Raw genomic sequence first — 17,571 nt, forward strand, 5'->3', positions numbered from 1 at the left:
TGGAAGACCTTGCCGATAGACTCCCATTCTATATGAAAGCAAAAAAACCCAAAAATCCAGCAGAAATGGGCCATGGCTGCTTCCCCTGGGGCCAAGAGCTATGGCATAGTAAGGTTTGTCCCACTCCAGCTAACTCAAAGTCCCGAATATGTGTGCAAACTGAAAACTAGAGATAAAATTTAAATATCCTTTGGTTAAAATGTTGAAATTTGAGCTTGGTGAAAAAAATTCATTTTGTGTTTTATAGATTGTATAATGGTGATAATAAAGTAAAGAAACAATATACAAACTACAGGACTGGCGTTAAATATTGTATATTTTTTTTGCATTTTAATCTTCTTGTGGTATTAGTTTCCATTTATTTCACTGGAGGAACACTCACGGCAAGAGCCCAGACCTTAATAGATAATAACTAATACTTAATACAAAAATAATTTTGCACCTCAATTCTGTAAGGATTTCTTACCTCAATTAAGATCGTGGTTGTGCCTAAATCGTGTCAAAAAATCAGAGAACTTTGGCCAACTTGGTCAAATATGCTTAACAAAAACATGAAAAGACAGAAATAAAAAAAAAGAAAAAGGATTTAAGTTTTTATGTTTAATGAATATCAATACTAAGAAAGTAGATGTCACATTCTTTTCCCCTTGGGGGTTGACAGATAATAATTGCTTGTCTGCCCCAAATTGTAGCTTCTATTTTTTTCAAGAAATTCTTCCATTCTGAATCCCTCCGCAGTCTGTAGACCTGACAGTTTAAGCAGGTCCTGATTCTCTGGTATCAGTAATCTATTTAGAGATGCATGCCCGATTGAAGCTGGGCCAATCAGAGATCTTCTCTGGGATTTTCAAATTTTGGATTAGAGAGACTAGATTCCAGCTTCTCTTTAATCTAGACTGGGGGCTCTGACACTCCAGAACCTCCGGTTCTGAATAGGATGGAAATGCACTCTAGCCTGGGGAAGAAGTTGGTTTATAGTAGACACAAAGGGAACCAATAAACAGAAACAAAGTGGGGCTGGCCAGGTGGTGCAGCAGTTAAGTTCGCATACTCTGCTTTGGTGGCCCCGGGCATGGACCTCCCCACCATTTATCAAACCATGCTGTGGCAGGTGTCCCACATATAAAGTAGAGGAAGCTGGGCACAGATGTAAGCTCAGGACCAGTCTTCCTCAGCAAAAATAGGAAGATTGGCAGCAGATGTTAGCTCAGGGCTAATCTTCCTCAAGAAAAAATAAAGAATGAAACAAAGTCACCTAGAAGACTCTGTCCATCGTTTGGTTACCTGAGTCAATAAATTCCTTCTTTACCTAAGTTGGGTTTCTGCCAGTCACAGCCAAAAGTTATGACTAAGACATTCTCTTTTTATTTTCCTAAGGGCTGAAAGTTACAGGGTGGAATTTATAGTTTGAATCACTATGGCTTAATCCAAAGGTCTTCACAAATTTCAAAGTTCTTTCTAAATTTCACATCTCTTACTTCACTAGAAGCAACTGAGTATATTGGAAAGAATACCAGTGAAGAGCTTTGAAGGTCCAGAAAGTTAATTTTCCTCACTGAGCCTCTGATTTCTCACCCATAAATGAGATGTACATTTGCCTATCACACAATGTGTGGCGAAGACTAATTGAATTGACACTACTGAAAAAATCCTAGAAAGTACTAGATCCTGAAAGGAAGACAAAGCAAAACTTCTCGCAATTTGTTCAAAGAGAAAACTCAGCTTTAGAGAATTCGCTAAGTCAAATATAGCTGGTGCTCTGCACATTGCCAGCGCCTCCCTCCATTGCTTGCTATGGGCTTCTCTGTGAGTCTCCAAATCCACAGTAGGCTCTCAGCTCCTGTGAAGAGCAGCAGGCTGGAAATGAGAGCGGAGTTGTGAGGATGTGAATAGGCATATAAATGCCCTGTTCGCTTGCCCTTCAGTGAGGTAAATCTGAGGTGTGTTCCACACGGTTCCTCACAGGGTCCTCAGTGAGATTTCAACTTGAATTGTCCTAAGTGGTAGTTAGCTAAAAGTTACCACTTACTGCCTTTTCCCCCTTCCTTATGTCACTCTCCCTGCTCTCTTGCTTCTGCTTCCTCTGATCTTGTCCCAAATAAACTACCTGCAGCCAACTCTGTTCTGCTTTCAGGGGACCCTGGGATAAGATAGCACAGTAAATGTTTAATTACCCAAATCAACAAAAGGGAGAAAAGGCATAGAAAGTACTAATATTTGCCCATCAGGAAGACTCGCTGACTCCCCAAATATGACTAAAAACCCCCAAGAAACTAAGAATTTTAGTTTGATAAACTCTGAATTACATTAAACTAGAATGATCAAAAATTGCTATTTAGTCTTGGAATGAAGATTGACATATATAAATGCACATGTAATTCTCACAGTCTGTGGGAAGTATTTCCAGATCATTCTTGTTTGTGGTATTAGTTGTCTCATCCTAGTGGGTAGTGATAATGGAGAAGTCTGTTCACCCCAAATAAATCTATATATTAGCTGAATAGATGGATAGTCAAAAGATGGACTATGTTTATGTCTTTTTATAAATAAAATAATTCTAATTTTTATTAAAATACCATTAAACATATGTACACTAGAATTGAACAAAGAAGGTGGTCTCTCTCTTTCAAGAAGTCATCTCCTTTTTTCACTAAGCCCAAAACCATCCACTGCCACCGCTTACTCTCATGCTTTCGAATCAATTATAAAGTATTTAATGAAATGGAATCGATTTTGACCTACGTTTGGGATGAGACTGCCATAATGTAACTCTGATTGCGCTGTCAAAGAAAATAATACATTTTCCAAGAGAAAAATAATTCTGTGTGAAGCAAACATGATTACCGTGGTTTGTGTGAAAGCATACTATTTTTGAATCGCTAATGAATATTTTTGCCCTTACATTTCCTTTTGCTCTTTGGCTTTTCCTCCTTTCAAACAACTAGGCAGTTTTATGGGGAAAATGCAGAGTGACAAATAGAAAAAAAGAAGTCTCTTTCTGACTTCTGCTCCTTAGAGGACTATGCTAATAAGTATGTTTATAAATAAAGTGATGTTTCTAATTTTTATTAAATAATAGAAGACAGTGAAATTGTATTAAACATATCTATACTAGAGTTCAACACAGAAAAAGGTCCAGATCTCATTTTAAAGAAGTAAGCTGTTTTTTTCCAATAAGCCCTAAATTAAATCTATCACACTCACTTTCTCTCCTCAGAGGAACAAAGTTACTCATAATATTGACGAATGATGTAGGAGAAAATATGAGAAAGAACAACCCGCCCCCCTGGTCCCGCCCCCTCCCCTCCCCCCAGCTCACCACCTAGGGAAGATTCCCTCACATATAAGAGAGAAAAGAGTCAGACGGGAAGTGATGAGGGTGAACATGACTAGTCTGGGGTCAAAGGTCCTCCCTCTTGCTTCTGCAACTGAGCCCCAGAGAGGGACTCGTGGGGGCCCCAAAGGGGAAAAGACACGTGTCGTGTCTACTTTCCTAGTTAAGCCCTTGAGAAAGGGCACGACCTCAGAAAGCTGAATTGACTGAACAGTGTATTTCGGCATACAGGACCTTAAAACAGACTAGCTTGGATTTCCACACTCTGTGGAAAGAAAAAATAATAATTTCTGTGTACCTAATGGGAACACAGAAGTAATGGAGACAGTTGCTGGACCTGATGGGATCTTGCTGACAAGAACCAGGAAAAGTGCAGTGTGATATTCAGGGGCCAACAACTGAGGCCCAGGTGGGATGATGGGCATTTCTGTGGATTCCAGTGTCAACAGCCACCAACAGGGCCAGATGCCCCCTCTCGGTCCCTAATACCTTGGCACCACATAAGCTCCCTGGAGGGGCCACTGCATTGGCTGAGATTAAATTTTCACCTCTCTGGAAAAGTTAGGACACAAAGTAAAATTTACATTAAATTATAGAAAATAAAGGATTTTTTTTGAATGTGCATGAATATATAATATACATACTAATCATAATTGTGTTTCTCATAGAAATTTTGCTTTGTTAAATGACGTATTTCTTCTTTCTTCTAGATTAAAAAGAAAAAGCTCCTTACAAAGAGCATAAGTGTGACTTTTCATTTAACTACTGTCAAACCAGAAAAAAACCCCTAAAACCCAACCATGTTGAAGGTTTAAAAGGAACTGAAGGCTGCTTACTTTTTGTTGACTTTTATCTCCTGTGTCTGGGAACATGCTGTACTCATGACAGTTCTGTTTCTGTACACTCAGGCCTAGAACTCGGGTATTGTCTCCACATTTCTAAAAGCTTTTGGTCTGATTCATGAGTGTCACGATGCGGAAAGATGGTTGCATTTTTGCCTGACTCTCATGTACCATTTGACAGCCTCCCACTCCGAGAGAACTGGCAGGCCGGCTGGGTAGTTATTGTGCTTCACAAAGAGAATTATTATAAAGAAATATTCGTACAACAGGAAGGGAAAAAGAAAACTCACAGATTTTAGCACAACACGAATTGATTTACTTCAGAGAGTGAAAATCTCCATGTTCAGGTTATGTAATTAAGATCCTTCTCATTTAAATTTCTTTAAATTTTCTTTAAAGAAGTGAATTTTCTTTCATTAAGAGAATTAGAATAATCTCTCCACTCTCCTCTATATGTATAACTATTACTTAAATTATGATAATTATGCTTGAGTGACGTCAGCCCTGATTTATCCCTACAGGTGCCCCCTTCCTACTTTCATTTCCACTCACGCATTCACTTTGTAAATTGCTTTTTCAGATTCTCCAATGTGAACTGGTTGCATTGAAGGCCACAATTAACAGCCCTTTGCAATGTGACCTTGCAGATTCTTCCATCAAGAAGTAAGTCTATTTCCTTACTCCATGACTCTGGAATGACTTTCATTGGCCTTCAGAATGTGGCAGAAGTGACATACGTGCTTCCGCTTTTTCTCTGGAAACCACCCACCATGTCACTACCACGTTAGTAAACCTGGATCACTTTGTGATTAGCGCTTCAACATATGAATTTTGGGGGAACACAATTCGGTCCATATCAGTGTTAAAAAGGTCGTATGGTTCAACCCCTGAGTAAGATGTATCTACATCTAGATTTTCATAACAAAAGGGATCAAAAACCCTATTTAAAATACTCCTGGGATCAATGGTTCAACAACCATTGTGGTAGTAACTCATTTCTTAATTATAGCTGGTAGGTTCTTGCTTATGTTTATAAATTTTCAATCTGTTGAAATGAAACTCTTTCAATACAACACATACTCTCCTCTGTCTAGTTAGGGGATAAATGGTTGATGCATTATCAAGATTTTGTTTCTTGAAGACAGAATGGTCATAGCATTGCTTCCTCTCCTCATTGTGTTTATTGATATTCAACTTTATGATTTCCAGAACTATATCGAAAACCACCAGTGATATCAATTAGGGTCTCTGGAGGTTGTTTCTTTTAGGCAACTTTTGAGATTTTCTTAAAATGGATAACTGATTGCATAAAGCACGCTGTTCCCATGGCACCCACAAGATAAAGTTCACAACTACACAAACCGCCTCCTCCAGGAGAGGAAAATGCTCATAAAAGGAATTTCTTTTAGGATTAGAACCAAAAGTATATTAATTTTAATTGATAACTGACAGTATAGAAGTTGATCTGTCTTAGTCATCTTTGTATGTAGCATTAATCACTTTCCAGAGTGTACTGATCTCTACTAGTTTTCTTTTCTGCCATTCTTGAATTAGTTTCATCGATTCATTGATTCTCCGAATTAATAATTAGTGAGATCCTACAATGTGTTCAGTGCTATCTACGGTAAGTTCTGTGGATGTGGTGGTAACCAAACGAGGCAAAGATCCTGCTCTGAGGACTCTTACTATCTATTCGGAAGATGACAATACAGAAATGAATATAAAATACACTGTCCAGTACTATTGCGTGTTATGAAGAAAAATAAATGAAGATAAATGGATAGAGAGTGGAGGGGGACTATTTTAGATAGAAGGGTAAGGGATAGTACCTCTGAGGATATGAAATTTGAGCAGAGATCCAACTAAAGTAAGAGAACAAGTTATACACATATCTGCTGGAAGAAAGTTGCAGGCAGAAGAAACAGCAAATGTCAAGGTTGCTGAAACGGTAACAACCTTGTTTTAAAATTTTTAGCTCAAGTAATATTTCCTATTCTTTTAGTTTTTCTTTTTGGAAGTGAAGTTTCAAATGTAGCAAAGGAAATCTTTACATAAAGAGACTGAGGAATGATCTCCTTGGAGATTTCTAGGCTTAGGTTGCTTGAGTATTCGAAAGAATTTGTCTGGCTTTGTCAGGCTCCTCACATTGTCCCAGTGCTGATATCAGTTTGGGATTTGTAGGTCTACTGGTCACTGTCTGCTCCTCTGCCTATCGTTAATTCATTAGAAGTATTTATTGACACTTAAGATGTTTCAAGCGCTGTGTTAGAAGCTGAGGATACTAATTGACAGTAAACTGTGGGCCCTGCCATCAGAAAATTGTTTATTTCTACTCGAAATCAGCTGTCATAGGGTAAAGACATAACTTATAGAGTCAGACTACAAAAGTTTCTACTCTGGCTCTGCCATTTACTAAATTTAGATGTTACGAAATTTATGCTAATTTATGCTTCATATTTCCAGTCTGCAAAATGGATATTCATTCATTCCACAAATATTTATTGGGATGTTATTAGCACTGTTATAGGTGCTTTGGGATACAACAGTCAACAAAACAGACAAAAATAAAATAATATTTAATTAATGGGAATATTTTAAGGATTATATAAGATATATATATACAATGCTTGAAGCACAGTAACTACTAAATAAATGTTAGCAATAGATTTCTTATATTGTAAAACTAGTGCTTGGTAAATCTACAACCTTTATAAAGGGTAGTTGACCTGAGCTTTTTTTCTTTTTTTTGAGGAAGATTAGCCCTGAGCTAACATATGCCGCCAATCCTCCTCTTTTTGCTGAAGAAGACTGGCCCTGAGCTAACATCCGTGCCCATCCTCCTCTACTTTATATGTGGGATGCCTGTCACAGCCTGGCTTGACAAGGAGTGCGTAGGTCTGCACCCGAGATCTGAACCGGTGAACCACAGGGTAACGAATCAGACTGCGTGAACCCAACTGCTACGCCACTGGGCCGGCCCCTTGAGTTATTTTTATGGAGCAGGAAGCAACCTGTTTTAAAGTCCGAAGATTCAAAGGATGCTGATAAAGTTATGGATAATTAAATCACAATAGGTTAATGAAGATTAACGAAAATGTTTAGATGTCTGAGGTCTATTCTTAACCTTTGAGGATGACATTGAACAGCAGCCACTTCCCCTCTGGAGCAAAGCTGCAAGTTGCCTTCCCAGCATCCACCCTCCTGCTTTCCCTTTTTGTTTCCCATTTTGTTTAGGTTGTCATGCTTCATCTAAACAAAAGTACTACACTTCCTAGCATCCCTGGCAGCCAGGGGTGGCCAATGAGATGAAATTAGAATTTACTAGGTAAAGCTTCTAAGAAGGGTCTTTTTTCTTTTTTTTGATTGAGGAAGATTATCCGTGAGCTGACATCTGTGCCAATCCTTCTCCACTTTATATGTGGGTCGCCACAGCATGACTGATGAGTGCTGTAGGTCTGCGCCAGGGATCCAAACCCACAAACCTGGGACGCTGATGTGGAGCATGCCAAACTTAACCACCACACCATGGGGCTGGCCCAGAAGGGTCTTTTAAGGAGGGACAGACTCAGCTTGCACATGCCTTTTATCCTTCAGTGTTCAATCTTTCCTTTCTCCAGAAAACAAACTCAATGGTGGCTGTGAAGCAGTCATTTTATGGCAATGAGGGATCATGCAAACAAAAGCAAACATGGTGATGCTGAAGTGGAGGGCTAGAATGAGCCTGGCTCCCCAGTGGCATCGTAGAGTTGCCAGATCAGCCCCAGATTTCCTACTGGGAACCTCTTGTTATATATGCAAAATATACACAAATTTGTTTAAGCCACTGTTACATTTTTGGGGGTTGAGGGGTAGTTTCTTTTATTCATAGCTGAAAACATCCCCTATCAAAGTAGTTTCTAGAATGCCTGGGGGACCCTTGGTGGTGACTTTTGTATTTTCAGGTGTTTAGGAGTTCCCCACATTACAAACCCTGCTTTACTGACAAATAAAATCTGTGGCTCTGTTTCTGCCCCCAAATTCAGTCTTGTCACCCCTTATAGACCTTTTCCCCCATCAATTTCACGTTCCCTATTCTTCATTAACTTGCATCCACAGGTGTCAGCTCAATGGGAGAGGGGTAGCCAAACCTCTTCTTGTAAAGGGTAGAAAAGCCTTTCCTCCTAAGGAATGCCCAGCATAGCGATGGATACAGACGATGCTCCAGGAATACATAGGGTTGAGGCTGCTGCTATCATTCACACCAGAAACAGCTTTCTGTCACTCCTTTAGTGGACTATGTCATTTAAATTTTATGTGTCATTTAAATGTAGAATTGTGGCTTTCTCACACCTTTGCCTTTCCCATTTTCAAGAAGTCTTGATTATCAAGCCAGAAAATCCACTGGTTTTTGCCTAAATGAGTAAAAGAATTTTTATTTTCCACTAGTTAAAAGAGAAACAATCCAGGTGAATCTTTTTATCCATATTTTTGTTTTAGGTATTTTTTTTTTAAAAGATCTTTTTATTTACAGCTACATGAAAGATTCTTTTCGTTTATTTTCTTCAAAATTTCTTTTCTTTGCCCCTTTCTGTTTCTTTCATTCCTAAAGTGTAACTTGGGAAGTGCAAAGGGCAAAATCTGTTTTTACATACATTTAGTTGGAAATCAAATGCTGAGGGGAAAAGCTAGATATCAATTGCACAGCATATTTTAAATTTGGACTCAACTACAGCATAATAGATCAGGAATGTGCCACTTCATTTAGAACGGGTTTTTTGTCTGTAGGAACCTTTCTTAATCATCCATCACTCCTGGAAAGCATTTGTCAGAGGCTGCATCATCATTTCTCCCAGCTCCTCCCAGCCCCTGGGCCTCAGTGTGCCAGCCAGCTCTTTCTCCTCTGACTTCTTCACTAGAGCAGCACCCCTTAGGCATTTCTTATCACTTGCAGGGCTGAAGTCAGCACTTTCCTAGAGTGGGAAGCTCGGGAGTCCTTCCAAGGAGTTGCAGGAAAAACTGAAATAGTTATGGGCAGAGAATCAGAACATATTACATTTCTCCAGGTCAGCTGAAAACTTGCCATTGAGCCCTCACATTTCCTTTTAGGCTAATCAGTGTTTTCTTTCGGAGCTGAATGCATATGTACACTGTGGATGTCTGACTTATCCTATCCTGATGATCCCTAGGTGTCTACTTAAGTAGAGTGTTATAGCGGAAGTGGCATAGCCTTGGAGACTAAAGACTCTGAGTCCTGCCAGTTCACATCAACATGACTTCAAACAATAGCCCATGTCCCAGGAGTCTGTTCCTCATCTGTGGATGGAGTTGACAAGGCTTGCCCTGTCTATCTTATAGGATTGCTGTGAGGTTTGACAATGAGATGGTACGCAGAAGTGTTTTGTATACCATAAAGCACAATAGACGTGTGATTAGAAAATCTCTCCACTGAACCGGAACACACCACCTCTCTCTATAGGCACTCCTCATAGAAAGGAAGTAATTTTACTCCCATGCCGGGTTCCTATAAATACCAGCCATCCCTGCCAGGCCGGGGCAAACCTCAACCCTTCCCACCTTGCAGTCATGAGGTTTGGCAGAGTGATAAAGTCTCAGACTACAGAGCTCAAACCCCGCCTCCTTTACCCACTAATTGTGGGATCTTGGATTAGTTACTCAAGCTTTCCAGCCTCAGTTATCTTATCTGTCGACCTGGGATATTGATTCTATCCATCCATAAGGTTGACTTATGGATTATGTGAGACAAGCCCTGTAAAGTGGTTAGTATGGTGTCCGGTATACAGCAAACTGTGAATATTAGCTCTTGTTAATTTGTTATTACCATAGACAAAAGTAGATCATGTGATACTGAGAAGATGGCTAACGTTTTATTTTTTTCCATATAAATGGCTAATAGTTTGGCACACGGCCTGGGGTATGTTCTCTAAGATCTCATGCTAGCAATGGCAGCTGGGTAGGTGATTTTTAAAAGTTTTTAAAACGTTTTGTCATTTAGCTTGAGGTCATTTGAATTTGAATTTGACCTCTTGGCTTCTACTTTTTCCTCATTCCACATTCTGGCAGAAATAAAGAGTGATCGGTATTTTACAGATACTGTGACTTGATTTTCTGGCCAATGTCTGAGAGTTTGCTTTTTTGTTTGTGCATTTATTTATATGAATAATCTTATAAAGGAGAAATAATAAAATCACATTTAATTATGCATTTACTTAGCTTTAATTTTGGGGAAAAGGATAAAAAGATGTGGAAATATGTTCTGTTCTGGAAAATCTTGCATATGTGGTCATAGTACTCATGGATTTATGATTTAGATTAATGAAATTAACCTCATTAAGCTTTCAGAAACTACAATTAAAAACACTTGATTTACTACAATGCAACTAAGAAAATAGTTATTGGATCACAAAGCTCATCACCTAAAAAACTGAGGGTGGAAAATCAGGTAAGAGGACCGAAAGAGAAAGACTCACTTTAGGGATTCTATTTTTGTGGGAATTTCTGAATGCACTTGTTGAAAGCCTGTGTTTATTTTCTCATAATCTATTAGTAAGAAAGCTATTGAGGACCTGATATGGATGGGCATAATGGGGATTTTAGGACCCAAGAGATTTGAGGAGGGCAAAAGCTAATGGGGAAATAAGTGTGTTTCATTGATAGACTTGCTCATGCCTGAGCCTGGAGTGCGCTAATAGGATGAATCTCACGTGCACGTACCTTCATTTTTACTCTGCTTGTAAGCACATGCCTTGCTGGGATGTCTAGTCCATCAACGTGTGCCACACACAGGACCTCCAAGGTATTCCATTCAACTGTCCTCTGTTAATCAGTTAAGAACTAGGATAATCTATATGAATACAGCCATGTGTCGGCAGCCTAACTGGGTCTCCTTTATCTTCAGACTTCTCTTATTATTAGCTTTATTTCCTTAAAATTAAAATATGTCCAAGACTCATATAGATATGTATGTAAGCAATGACAAAAAAAAAAAAAGCCCTCTCTCCCCGTGCTTCAGGGCATTATCTTGATTATTTTGGGGGTCCTCATTTTCTTATTTCCTGCTCACTTACTAGCTGGTTTCTCCCTCTGTTATGCTCCTCCGCATACATTCCAGTAAGGATGCTCCCTCCAAGGTCTCTAGAGACCTTTAATATGGCAAATCCCATGAGCAATGTTTGGATAACTCTCCATACTTGACTTTTCTGTGGCATTAGATACTGCTACTTGAAGTTTGTTACAACTGTATTTTTTTGTAGGATCTTCTTCTTCCATCTACCTCTTAAATGTTGATATTCTCTATGGTTAAATCTTTGGTTCTTTCTCCTCACTTTATAAATATTCTTTGGGTATGTAGTAGATACCCTCCTATGTGCCTATGACTCCTACATGTATATCTTCAGTCAATGTCTCTGTCCCAGTTTCTGTGCCTATGTTTCTTACCTATTAAATTGCTCTATTTGGATATCCAACAGTTAACCTAAATATACTAGGTTTAAAATGTAAATCGTTTCTCTCCAAGTTTGCTGCTTCTTAGAATTTTAAAATATATTGCTTAATAGTAATACTATTCATCCAGTAGCCTGTTAAAAATTCTTAATATTACTTTTGAGTTTCCTTCTGGTTGTCAACTACTCCTTTCCTTTCCACCCGTATTCAGTCTTGATCTCCTCCTATCTATCTGGGTTGGAGGTCCCCAAAACCACATCCAGCTTGGATGATTTACCAGGAGGATTTGTGGGACTCAGCATATAGTCATACTCACAGCTAAGGTTTATTACAGCTAACTGATACTAAGAAAAATCGGCAAAGGGAAAAGCCAGATGAAGCGAAGTCCAGAAGAAACCAGGTACAAGCTCCCAAGAGTGCGTTCCCTGTGGGGACTGACGGCACAAGTTTAAGTTCGTCAGCATTGAATTGTGACAGAATATATGAAATGTCTACCAGGTAAGCTCATTAGAAACTCAGTGCCCAAGGTTTGCATTGGTGACTGGTCACGTAGGTGCCATCCGCCTAGTACATGCCAAAATTCCAGATTTCTAGAAGGCAAGAAGTGTTTATGTTGAGCATAAACCACACTGTTTGTATAAACAGTTTAGGCACAGTGAACCATTATAATCAGTTCGGGATTGTTGGGAACCTTCCTGAAATCCATGTTCCCAGACACCAGCCGAAGGCCAACGTTGTAAGCAAGCCTTCCTAAGAACAACAGCCTCAGGCCTGCTATGTAAACTCTCTTCTGCATGTTACTATTTACATTGAAAAGCTTTCTAAAAAACATATCAGTTCTCTGATTAAACCTTTTTTTGTCTCCATTAACTTCACTCTAAGGCCCAATTACGCATTCAATGATGTATCCCAAGGTCTATAAGAGGGCCAGTGCATAGTAGGCACTGACTACATTGTATAATTGATTGGAATAATTACAAGCTTCCTCATAATTTTGTCATGTTCCACATTTTCCCATGTGATCTCCCATCCCTTTCCAACGCATACTCTATATTTTAGACATTCCAAACTCTGCTCTTCCCATGTTTTCCCACATGTTCAGCTCTTTGCAATGGAAATGTCTTTTTCCAGGAGAACTCTTTCCTTCCTTAGCCACCTGGTAAAGTCAAGCCTCAGCTGAAGGGTTAGCTCCTGCTCCCTTACCTGCTGTCATGTACTCCAGGCAGTTAGGTATGCTACCTGCACATCTCTGATATGGCCCTTGTTACTCTAGAAGATTTAGGAATGCAGGCAACAAGAATGAGAAGTGTTTTTATATGGAAAGCCAATTGGTCACCTAGACAGGTTGCCACAAGGCAATATTTATTCATTTGCCTGGTGACCACACCACAGTCCAGGATCAGACTCTTAGCCTTGTGCACTCAGAAACTACCTTCAGCCCTATCTCAGTTAATCAGAATGATTGGACATAAAGATGCCAACTCATACTAAGAGACCTCACAGAGGCCATTTTGTCAGTTTCAAATGAGAAGCATCTGTGAGGCTGACTTGACATTTACATTCGTCTGATAAGTACCTAGACTCCCTGTAGATAAGCTACACTGAAAACTGGATTATCAGGGAGATGCTTGATGAGCATGGAATCAGAACAAGGGATTTATGTGCGTTGTATAATTTCAGTATTTTCTGGCATTAGGCTCCCTTAACTGGACATAACAATTTCAGCAACAGAGATGGACCCTCAGGCAGAGTAGATAAGCCTGTAACCCTGATGAAACTCTTATCCTGCATAGTATTTGCACAGAAGTTACCAACTTTGGACTTGTTTTCTCTTTCTATATAAATGGATGACCGAATCCTTGTCTATTTGGCGCATTCTTTCTGAGTTTTTGTACTTAGATAAGATTATAGTCTAAATTTTACTGGTCTAAAGACCAAGTCTATTTTTTTAAGCAGAATTTGCAAATCTCTGCTTTAATGGATTGTCTTGATTTCTGAGGGCAAAAATCAATTGTTTTTCTTTTTCCTATTTTGTTCTTGAGGTGATGAGGAGACTTGTGAGTTGTAACTGCTTGTTTATTTTACTTATTTGACTTACCCAGAACCTGTAATCTAGGGATCAGGGCCTCTGACTTATTAATTCTGGTATCTCAATACCTTGCCCAAAATTTGATCACAGAAAAATATGTTGCATAAATGAACATAAGCTAACAATTTCCTTTGGTAGTAAAGTGATGTTCATTGATATTTTAAACTACCTTTAAGTAAAAGTATTACTTTGGAATCTGGAGTAATTTTAACATTTTAGAATTTGTGATTTTTTTATGTGTTTTGCAATTCAGCTCCCTTTTCAGGAAGTGGTATTCAATCAATTAATGATGTGTTGAGACAGAGAAAAAGTAGTTAAAAGCAAGGTTATTAGCTTTTAATTCGCTACATTAAAATACTCGTATGTCAAAATTATACAATATATTGAAATAAATAATATTTAGCTTATTAACAGTGTAGCATTATTTATTAAATTGCTTAAATTTGAAATAGGCAGATGTGTGTGATATCAATGGGTCTCTGACTTTGAATTATTTTGATTACCAAGGTTTCTGAAAGCCATAAATATTTTTCTGACAAACGAGGTAGATTGATGCTTCTAAACAAAAGCTGTCATGTTTATAAAGTTTAACTGGTGTATATGTAGTAATTTTATTCTAGAATATTCAGTACTTAGGTCTGTGTTTTGCAACCAGTTTATCTTGCAGTTTATACCAAAATGTTAGAGCTTGCCAGCTATTCATGAAGTTGCTTGCGTGTCTTATTGAAATCTTGCTTTTTGAGTCACAGCTGCCATTTTACTCCAGGTGCAACACAACAGTAGACTCAGAAGTATCATATACAATAGACTTATTATCTGCCATACCATCTACAAAGTAGTGGACTAAGAAAAAATGGAAATGGACAATCAAAACATCTGCTTACTAAATTGGGGCATGATAAGAGAACGAGTGGCTGGCTTGCAAGATTAAGTGAACGGGTGTTAAAAAAAAACATGTGGAAGTAAAGGGGATCATCATTGGATAGACTGCTGAGATATTTTGGAGAAGATAAGGAAGAGGAAGCAGGGTGTGATGCAAGAGCTTACATATATCTCCTTTTTGCTTTTAATTATTTTTCTTTTTTTCCTGCCTGATTGTATAGTCCTGAGACCTGTATCACATTTTACAAGTTCCAGAGGAAGGATCAATGCTAACCATGACACTGTGATATTATATCTAAATATATCTGTTCAAATCTATAAAGGAGTGTTTCCTGCTTATTTGTCTAAACTGGGATTAATGGTGTCTGCCTCTTTCCTACCTAGTGGATGGAACAGTCCTATAAACGTGCACTTTTCTAAGCCCTCACATCCTGTCAGTAGAAATGGATGAAGGATGAAGCATTGACGAGATTTATAGTGCTGTGAGTGCCATGGGTCATTCTTCTCGCTCAATCTGATCATCCTGCCCCATGGCAGAGGGTCTGGGTTAAAATTAATGACAAATGGAAAGAAGAGGAAGTAATTACTGATGGAAAGAGAGTCAACAAATGGATAAAGCTAGAATGAAAAGCTAACATTACCTTGCTACCCTGTGACAGGCTGACAGCAAAAGAATATTATCTCATAGCTGTCTCTACACATGTACACAAGATGGATGACATAATTTGAAGAGCCTAGTGCAAATTAAAATGTGGAGCTCCTTGTTAAAAAATAATTAGGAATTTTAAGTCAGCTGAGCATTAAACCAAATGTGAGTCCCTTCTAAGCCCGGGGCCTTGTGTACAGGTCACAAGCTCATGAAGCTGGCCCTGAATCCCATAAGGGGGAAGCTATTTGCCTGTCAAAACATACTCCTTTATTTGAAGCTGAAGGTTCAGGATGGGTCCTCGTAGACTTAGAAAGCATTCATATGGAGTCAGCTATGTGATGTATCTCAATGACATTTATGAAGGCCTTGTGGATAAGCACTTGGAATAATTCTAATTTTGCTTTCTCTTCTGTTTTCCATTTTATAGTTTATATATAAACATTTTACAGAGAACTCTTTTCACAAGGTAACATGTGTGAATTGTTGCCTCCTGTATGCATTCAAAAGACTTTGTTCTACAACAAAGCCGTGGGCCACGGTGTAACAGCTAACCTCAGTGATAATCTGCTGAAAAAGGTGCTTGGAATCAATGGAGATAAAACATCATGTTTTGCCATGTTCCCTTCTGCCTATACACTTGTTTTTGTAAGTGGAGACCAATGATCAAGGTAAAGAAACCTAACAAACCAAAATCAATGTTAGTTTAAGGGTGACTTGGTGGGCTCACATACACACTACTGATGGCCCTGATATTCACCAAGGGCCTCTATGGGACGCTGGATGGCATCCTCAAACTAAAGTATATCTGGTGAGTGACCACTAACCATGAAACACTACCCTGGGTAACTAAACATTTTAGAATGACATATATACTTAAATTTTACTCTAAGCCCTCAATGACAATGAAACATTTGGTGGAAAAGCCAACATTGGCCAAAACATTCTGAAAGAAGTTGGGAGAAATTGGCATAGGTTCATGTCCTAGGACAAGTCACATTTATATTTAAGGAAAAGAGACATACTGAGGAAAGAGACTTATTTACCATTTTGAGTGCTTTGAAACGATGCTATTTCAGAAGGAAGAAAAAGGATGGCAACTGGTCTGTACAGATAAGAAAACTTTAGAAAAATGGATAACAAACTCAATAGTTAGACAACTTGCTAGAGACATAGATGGAAAAGAATATACGTGCTTACCCCAAACGGGCTATAAGGTATGATCCTCTAGGTGGAAGCAAAGGCAGCTCAAGGAAAATGTCCTAGGATTTTGATAGCAAAAACCAAGGAATAAACTTGCGAGATACTTATGGTCCCTTTAACTGCCAAGGCCCCAAACACAAACAAAACCCAGAAGTATTAGTCAGGGTTCTCCAGAAAGACAGGACCAATAGGGTGACATATATATATTTATATGTATAAAATAAGCAGTTGGTTCATATGATTATAGAGACCGACAAGTCACAAGATCTGCAGTTGTTACATTGGAGACCCAGGAGAGCCATGGTGTAGTTCCAGGCTGAAAGTCAGTAGACCTAGGAAGGGTTAATGACTTAATCCAAAGGCAGGAAAAAAGTGATGCATCAGCTGGAAGGCACTCAGGCAGGAGAAGTGGCCTCTTGCTCCCAGGAGGATAGAATTTTTGTTCTATTCAAGCCTTCGACTGATTGGATAAGACCCAGCCACATTAGAGAGGGCAATCTACTTTATTCAGTCTACTGGTTCAAATGCTAGTCTCATCCAGAAAGGCCTTCCAGACACACCCAGAATAATGTTTTTCCAAATGTCTTGGCACCTCATGGTTCAGTTGTGTTATATAAAATTAACCATCACACCAGAGTTTCCCAAAGGTGTGGTTAGTTGGGATTGGAAACCTATTAAACACGACTAGGATTTTACCAGTGAGGAGGATAGGCATTATATAAAGATAAAGCCCATTGGGAATTCATGTCAGTACAACATTATAATATGAAAGAGGGCATAGACCTCTGCCCAGGAGAGACCTGGCATCCAGAATTAACTGAGACTAGTCTTGTGATTTATACTTCAATCCGTGACAATAAATGTGCAAGGACTGATTGTGTTGAGAAGGCTGAGAAAATACTAGTGGAATTCTAACTCATTTATTTTGTAAGGATCTTAGACTAACCCATAATGTAACTTCATTTTGGTGTAATACTGGTGCAATTTGATTTTACTGTTATACTGATATAAGTGATCAAATGTATTGGGAGAATGAATTAAAATCCCTGCAAGCCGTGCTTCAAATGAAAGCTGATTAGCCAGAGGCAAAAAGGATCTTGTTAATAATCAATTAACTGTTACATTAAATCAGTCT

General features: G+C 38.8%; 1 long non-coding RNA gene across 3 annotated transcripts in view; it reads left to right on the top strand.

The window, feature by feature from the left end:
• Positions 1-10,545, top strand: part of LOC138924121 (uncharacterized) — a 29,991-nt gene extending 19,446 nt beyond the window's left edge. For 2 of the 3 annotated variants that reach the window (XR_011438811.1, XR_011438810.1), the window contains exons 2-3: positions 4,757-4,839; positions 6,932-10,545. This is a non-coding gene — a long non-coding RNA (uncharacterized lncRNA). Of the gene's footprint in view, positions 1-4,756; positions 4,840-6,927 lie in introns of all 3 variants that reach the window. The other variant, XR_011438812.1, reaches the window with a different exon arrangement.
• Positions 10,546-17,571: the final 7,026 nt, after the last annotated feature.

This window comes from Equus caballus, chromosome 5 (genome assembly GCF_041296265.1).
Source record: "Equus caballus isolate H_3958 breed thoroughbred chromosome 5, TB-T2T, whole genome shotgun sequence".
NCBI classification, from domain to species: domain Eukaryota; kingdom Metazoa; phylum Chordata; class Mammalia; order Perissodactyla; family Equidae; genus Equus; species Equus caballus.